Source organism: Alligator sinensis, unplaced genomic scaffold (assembly GCF_000455745.1).
Source record: "Alligator sinensis unplaced genomic scaffold, ASM45574v1 scaffold193_1, whole genome shotgun sequence".
NCBI classification, from domain to species: Eukaryota; Metazoa; Chordata; order Crocodylia; family Alligatoridae; genus Alligator; species Alligator sinensis.
In genome coordinates this window covers 1,996,167-2,003,823 of record NW_005842199.1, presented here as the reverse complement: position 1 = coordinate 2,003,823, position 7,657 = coordinate 1,996,167, and the positions used below count along the sequence as shown (strand labels likewise).

The 7,657-nt window shown below is 39.1% G+C and overlaps 1 protein-coding gene across 6 annotated transcripts in view; it reads left to right on the top strand.

Moving 5' to 3' along the window:
- Nucleotides 1-54: 54 nt before the first annotated feature.
- Nucleotides 55-7,657, top strand: part of INSYN2 (inhibitory synaptic factor 2A) — a 70,225-nt gene continuing 62,622 nt past the window's right edge. For 5 of the 6 annotated variants that reach the window (XR_003094761.1, XM_025207557.1, XM_025207552.1 and 2 more), the window contains exon 1: nt 55-373. The gene's annotated coding sequence lies outside the window, so the exon portion shown is untranslated. Of the gene's footprint in view, nt 379-7,657 lie in introns of all 6 variants that reach the window. The other variant, XM_025207553.1, reaches the window with a different exon arrangement.

Here is a 7,657-nt window from a genome sequence, read left to right as displayed (position 1 = left end):
GGCTGCTGCGAGGCTCTCCCCGCCGCCCGCTCCCCTGCCCGAGCCGCCCCCCTCCCCCGCTATCGGATCCGAGATCTCGGGGAAGACAATTGCAGTAAATGAGGACATCTGAGGAGTGCGTGGCTGGTGCTGCTGCTGCCTCTAGCGAAGGCTCCCTTGGCCACAGCTGAACAAATGTCTCGCTGTGCTACCTAAAGAGGTGGTGGGGGGAACCAAGTCTCCGGGAAGCAAAAGGTTTCCAGCCGGTGGTATCTTTGCAGCAGATGCTCCTGCAAGAGTGGATCGTTTCCCTGCAAGCTTGCAGAAGTGAACGGAGAGACATGCATCACAAAGGAACTGCACAGACCTTTACTTATTTGTAAGGCAGCGTAAGGTAAGGTGAGCTTTCCACTGCAATTAGACATGTCAGCATGAACTGTTCTGCGCCTCCCAGGACCGGAGGGATCGGGGAGCTCTGCGCCGTCGCCTCCCCGAAAGAGGCTCTCTTTAAATAGCGAGTACTTACGTGTTTTCGTGATTAAAACTTCATCGTGGAAAGTGGATGGCAAAACGCTGAGCCTGATTATTTGGGGAGGAGGGAATGTTATGCAATAGTATATCTGGCTGCCTGGGAATAGCTGCTGCGTCCTATAACTTTCATGACTGATAAGGGGAGAAGGGATTGGGGAAAAGATCACCGTACATGTCCAAACCATGTCTTTGTTCGAGAAAAATACCACGGTCTCCTCTTATAAAAATACTTTGCTAGAAGGTTAGTACTCTAGACCATCCCCAAAGATGCACAAAGTCTTGCAGGATTGATTACAACTAACTACCACTGCTTTTTAACTTCGATATTAGAAAGTCCAAATAGATCTGTAGTGAAGAGAAAAATTATACCGCTCCATAATAACCCATAGTAAAGGGAATATTTGCTAGCATCTTTCCTTCTCAACTTGGTGTGCCATACTTTATTTAAAAAAAAAAAAAAAAAAAAAAGACACGCACATTCTCCGCCCCCCGGCTCTGAAGCTGCAGGCATTTTCTGAACTATTAATGTTGGAAAATAGTGGTCCTCACTATTTGATATTCCAACTTCCAATAATCTAACATATTAAATTGGAAATGGCATGAAAATGCAGCAAATGGGACAAAAGGTAGCACCAAAGTCAGAGAGAGAGACCAGGACCTTGCATCTTGCTGCTTCATGCTGAGCGTTTCTGTCTTGCGTCTCTATCACTCAAATAAAAATCCTCTCCTGTGACCTCAGCATCTCTACTTAATACAATGCCACAAAAAAAAAAAGAAGAAAAAGAGCTCCAGCAATCAAGGGGAAAGTAGGGTTGCAGTTGGCTCGGATTTGGGGTGGGGAGGGGGAAGGGATCCTGGGGAAAAAAAAAAAAAATTAAGGGCAGCATTACAATCTGGAAAGCGAAGAACAAATTCTCTGTGCTTGTGTCAATACCTCCCAAGGGGTCTGTCCCAGAGGAACTGCAGCCCCTTTCTCTGCCACAGGAGTCAGAATAGGCAATGAAGCAGATTAATTCGACCTTGTATGTCTAAACAGCTTAAATTCTGTGTGAGCATCACCGAGAGAAATTTAACTCATTAGGTTCTGTGATCAGGAAGTTTGGAAGGACCCATTTTGGTAATTCTCCAAGATTGTATTATTTTACTACTGAACACTGGCAAACAACAACAGTAACAGGTCATGTCTGTATACACTGGAGATTTATTCCCACTTAAGTGTTTCGTTGTGGTTACTGTTCATATTTACAGTCAGGGTCAGGGATGCTGTACATATCAAGGTGAACAGTGAGATTCTGGAAGAACAACTATCAACTAAATCACATGATGTGGCCATTCTAATGTCTACTGCACACATCCAAACATTTCCAAATCACAAAAATATTAAAAATTCCCAGCATGGAGATCAAACAGCCCTATTCTTATTTTTTCATGTTAGACTTCCTGGTATTCCACCAACGTGCTAATATTTTACTTCACTACAACCTCTCTCTCTGGCTAGATAGACGATTTGAATTTGAAATTTAAAATGGATCTTATTCTCTTTTAGACACTGAGCAAATAGCCAGAACGTCTTCTGAATGCTTTGCTAGGTATTACTAATTTAGCATCTAGAGGCTTGCTCCCTATACAGATGACATCTGTACTCATGATGATTCTATTAAAAGTATATGATGAACATTTCAAATAAAATATTCAGTGAACAGCTTTTAGATACAATTACTAGTTGTGATTTTAATGTGCTACTATGTTTAAAGCATACTGTCCACATCTAATGTATTCTTTGTTGAAAGCTTACATTAAATGAAAAGCCTTTATTTTGGTAAGGACATCACAATGCCCTTGATGAAAAATATCTGCTGTAAAGGGCAGTTATCAATGCTTTTTAATTTAACAGGATGGACAAAATATTTTAATAAAAAGAGACCCTCTTTTCCTTTAAAACACAGAAAAATAAGGTAGGCAACAGCACCACAACCAAAGTATTAGTTACTCATTAGGAGGAATAGTATTTTAACTGTTCAACACTTAACATTCAATGCACAGGTCTGCTCATTAAGCTAACAAGCAACTAGCTCACAGGATGATCTGAGTTTTGCAAGTTAACTATTTCACTGACGGTCACTATTTATATTGAAGTAAATCTAATGGAAGTAACAAATCTGTAGAAAAGGGGGATGCTAACTCTCATTAAAATTAACCTGTGTTAAGAAATTATTGTCGACAGAACCAAGAGTCTCTGCACAAGTGACTAATCACAAAGCATATGTATTCCTCTTAACATGCACCACCATGGACAGAATTCTATTGGTCACCACAAGAGACTGTCATATTACTTAGAAATCCAAACCCAACAACAGATTGCATGAGTTATATGATGAGACTAACGCATTTGTTGTGTTTATCCTGTCCTGCAAGAAGATGAAAGCAAAAGTTACACAATAATATCATAAAACAGTAGCTCTTATAATGCACTGCTGTGACCAATATAGTCATGACAGCCAATGAAAACTATTAGCTTGCCAAAATCCATGCTAAAATGCAAGCATAGCCCCGCAAAGCAACTGAGCTGTGAAATCTCAAGGCATTTCCTTATCCAATCAGTGTCAGCTTGGATAGGGACCAGTTAGCTTGGGTAATCACACAAATTGTGCCTACCTGAGGCAAATTACAATGAATCTAAAAAATTTTAAAACATAAAGACTCCCTAGACAAAACTTGCTTAAATTATTTAAGAACATGTTATTTATTTCATGTCCTTTGATAGCCACAATTTAGGTAACTGGCCGAAATCCCACGAGAGGCACAACAAAAACATAGAAGCAAGACACCTATTTTATAACATAGAGGTTCTTTACACTATATTGCATCTACTTTTCAAATACAGTATTTTAGAAAAAGAGATGAAAAGCATATGTTAGGGAAAATCCTGGTGTGGTAAAGTCAAGGAGAGCTGCAGGTATTGGGTCTCTCAGGAACTAGTCCCTTCCAATTGCTTTTATTGTAATTAGATAAATTGAGCATAACATGGCAACATGAGATGTCAAAAATGATAGATAATCTATTCAAATCTAAGTATTTCTTGAAACCCTTAGATTAATTATTAATCATCCAGCATATGATCAGAAAAGCATTTTTTATTTTGGTAGCACATCACTTCTTTGAAGTCTACTTAACTGCACATTTTACTATGCTCAGAATAAGAATAGAATCTCTATTGATCCCTTCATGTTTTCAGAGATAGTATTACTTGTTTATACATACGTACCATAAAATCAGTTGCTTTTCAGTTATGTATATGAGCAAAAATCTCAGAGGTAAAGCTAACTGGTTGTAAAAAGAACATTTCAGAGACCTAAAAAGCTCATTTTGATGCTCCTCTGTGCATATTTTTCTCCTTGAACTGAAGAGAGGTATTGCGCCCGATTTTCCTCTCATATCAGTTTTAGACAGGTCCAGTGACTTAAACGCAGTTAACTCTGCTTTACACTAAGGGTAGGCTAAAAAGGAATCAGGACCATTTTATATGTCTGAGTTATAAACAGAAATGGACTTGAATACACTGGGATTCCAGATCCACACACTGTGGTTTGGGTCACTTTTTAGGTATATTATAGGCATCCTACTCACAAGTGAGTAGAGGGTGTCTGAGAGGAGTTTTTGTTCTTATTGGGAAATGGTAAACTGTTAAAAACAACAGATTCCTAACTTTAGGCTATACCATATGTCAATTCCCAACTTCAAATAGCTGCCTACATCAGATGGCCTCCAAACTTAGTCCAAACCAAATAGGACTATATTAAATAGCATCTCATCAATATGATGTGCATGCACACACATCTGACCAGGCAAATTTAATTTAAAAGGAGTAGTTCCATTGACGTCACTGAAACCAAGTAAGGTCTTACAGGATTCTCCAAATACGCTCTCTAAAACAACATGGTTTAAATACAAACCACATTCAAAATTAAATTGTTTTGCTAAGTTGTATAATGAAGCTGCTGCTAAAACAAAGGCTTATTCTAATTGAACTTTAGCATTAACTTGAAACGCAATGCACTGAGGATGTATCTCGTATATAAGCAGTCAGTGAAAACATCAGTTAAAATTATTCACCTATCCTTTTATATTTCATGTCCAGGAAGGCAGAATGGAGCAGCCATTCAGTCAGACACAATAAAACATTCCAAGGGAGATCTGAATTACTCCAAGATAAATAGCTCACATTCTCTGCACAAACACTAACTATTAAGTCAGTTTACCTTTCAAAGATCTCTTTGTAAAGTAAGATCTTCACTAAACAAGTCTGCAGACCTGCACTTTTAAATGGACCAACAACATACGAGTGCGTACATTTTTCACCTAATCTGACACAATCTGCATGGTGCATGTAATATCAAATAACCCTCAAATAACCCTCCCTCTTATGGCTACAGGCCGGAAACTGGTCTACAGCTGTAAGAGAACAGACGTTCGGCACACAAAATCAGTCTATACCTATAACAGAACACAAGTTCAGCACACACAGACTGGTTTAAAAATGGCGGAAGCCAGACTAAAATTAGCTCCCTGACCAAAGGATGAGTGTGTATTGTGTTCACTACCCATCTAAAGTACGCCAGTGCCAGAAAACCACATAATGTAGATCGATTCCACCCCAATTTTTCGTGTTTTATCCAATACTATGAAGCCTCAAATGCACAGCAGTAGCACTTGGAAGTACCCAATCTAATCTCTATTCATAACTGTTCAGGTCTGAGGAGAGAAAGCTGTTTATTGGGAGGAGGGATGGGGTTCTGACCACTAAGGAAAGTTTTTTTTACTACTCAGAAATCCCTACTCAAATACTACAACTGCATTATAACTTATTAATATGGTGGTGGAGCTATAAACTGACTTTTTTTTCAAAAATAGTGCAAATAAGATTTTTTTTATGATCTAAAAGATGAGAGGATAAAAAGGGCAAACAGGATGGATGCAAGCTGTTCAGATTCTATGGTTATTCCTTCTGCAAACTATTTATGACAACTGTTAAGTATACCAATTTCTAGAACTGTTATAAAAGAGACATATTACTCAGCAAGAAGTTGACATAATGTATAAAAGGTATATGCGATAGAAAGATCTGGTTACTCCAATCAATCCTTTTCTCCACTGCTTATCTGATATTTCCTCCCACTCACCGTTTCATTTTTAAACTTTCAGGAAATCTACAGAGTTTCTGACCATTAACGAAAAAAAGTGACAAAAGATTCCAGCAGAAGTTGCTTAGATACCTATCACTTAAGCAATTCAGTGTGAACAATGAAAATAAAAACCTACATTTTGCAGCAAAAAATTAACAGTTAAAGATGTAACAATACATTTAGTGTCTCAGAACTTCAAAGTTTGTTTCAAGTATATTTCACACAAAAGACTATTTTAAAGGGGATGACTTAAGAACATTTTTTTTCCATTTTTATTTATTTACTCAATCAATGTATGTGCTCTCTTCCCAACAAAAACTCGTGATGGCTATTTCAATTTTGGCAAAAAGAAAAATAACTATACAGGCTATGATATCTGCATGAGCTACATTCAGCAAGTAGGCACTTCAATCAAAGCAGCCAATCATGAATATAATCATGATTATATATATAACTTAAAAGTAGTAAAAACTTTTGCTAGGCTGACAGGAGGCTATACCTTTTTGTAAACATATAGACATAGGCATACAGAGAAAATTTGCTCAGGATTGCAAGACTTAACTAACATAGCTATGTCCCATTTTCAGAAGCGACAGCCCACGCCTACGTAAGCTGCCAGTGCCTCACAGCACTTTGCTGCTCTGTGAGAGTTGACTACTAAACCTGAAGTGGTGGGGCTGCATTTGGGTAGCTAATTAGCATCACTGAGCAACAATGCCCATTAGTCCACCTTTATGCTAATTAGCCACAGAGATATGACTATGCTGTTTCTGATTTAGCAAGCGGCCCTGGTTTAGGAGGCAGTCCACACAGAATGATACAGGACACTTAAGGACATCACAACCAGGCATGGGAAGTTTACTTTGTGGACATGACCTTATGCACTTAGGAATCTAATGCCCACTGAAAGGCTAAGTGCTGTAGCATATATTTATACTGAAATCCAGAAGTGTCACTGACATTTGTGTAGACTTATCTGAGTTTGGCTAAACTACTATTTTAAAGCCAAGTAGCATAAGCTGTACAAGTCTGCCAAATACTTTGAGTATAGATGCAGCACCAAGAGTCCAAGCCACTGCAGCTACATTATTAGTGCTTGAGTTATCTAGTTTGAAGCTACCTCAGGTATATCCACACAAGCTGTTATCTTGCCATTTAAACACTTGAACTCCAATAGAGACATTCATTAACTAGCTTCTTCAAAATGAGACTTGAGATTTGCTGTGCTGATGGAACCAATGCCTAAATGCCTTTATAGATTTTGAAAGAAGTCTTACTAAGAGTGCAGGAACAAACCATCCCAGTGCTCATGAAGACTAGCAATGGCAGAAGACCATCTTGGTTTAGGAGGGAACTCTTCAGTAAACTAAATCACAAAAAGGAAGCTTATAAGACATGGAGACTTGGACAATTAACCAGGGAAGAATATAAGAGCATTGCTCTGGCATGCAAGGATTAAGTCAGGAAGGCCAAAGTGCAACTGGAGTTGCAGCTGGCAAGGGACGTGAAGGGTAACAAGAAGGGTTTCTACAAGTATGTCAGTAGCAAAAGGAGGATTCCCAAAGTGTCCGTCCCTTACTGAATGGGGGAGGCAACCTTGTGACAGAGGATGAAAAAACGGCTGAAGTGCTCAATACCTTTTTTGCCTCAGTCTTTACAGTCAAAGTCAGCTGCCAAACTACTGCACCAGGCAGCACAATTTGGGGAGGAAGTGAGCAGCCAAAAGTGGTGAAAGAACAGGTTAGGAACTACTTAGAAAAGTTGGATGTGTACAAGTCCATGGGGTAGGACAAGATGCACCCAAGGGTGCTGAGGGAGTTGGCTGATGCGATTCCAAAGCCACTGGCCATCATCTTTAAAAACTCATGGCAATCCGGAGAGGTCCCAGATATTTGGGAAAGGGCAAACAGTGCCTATATTTAAGAAAGGGAAAATGGAGAATCCAGGGAACTACAGGCCAGTCA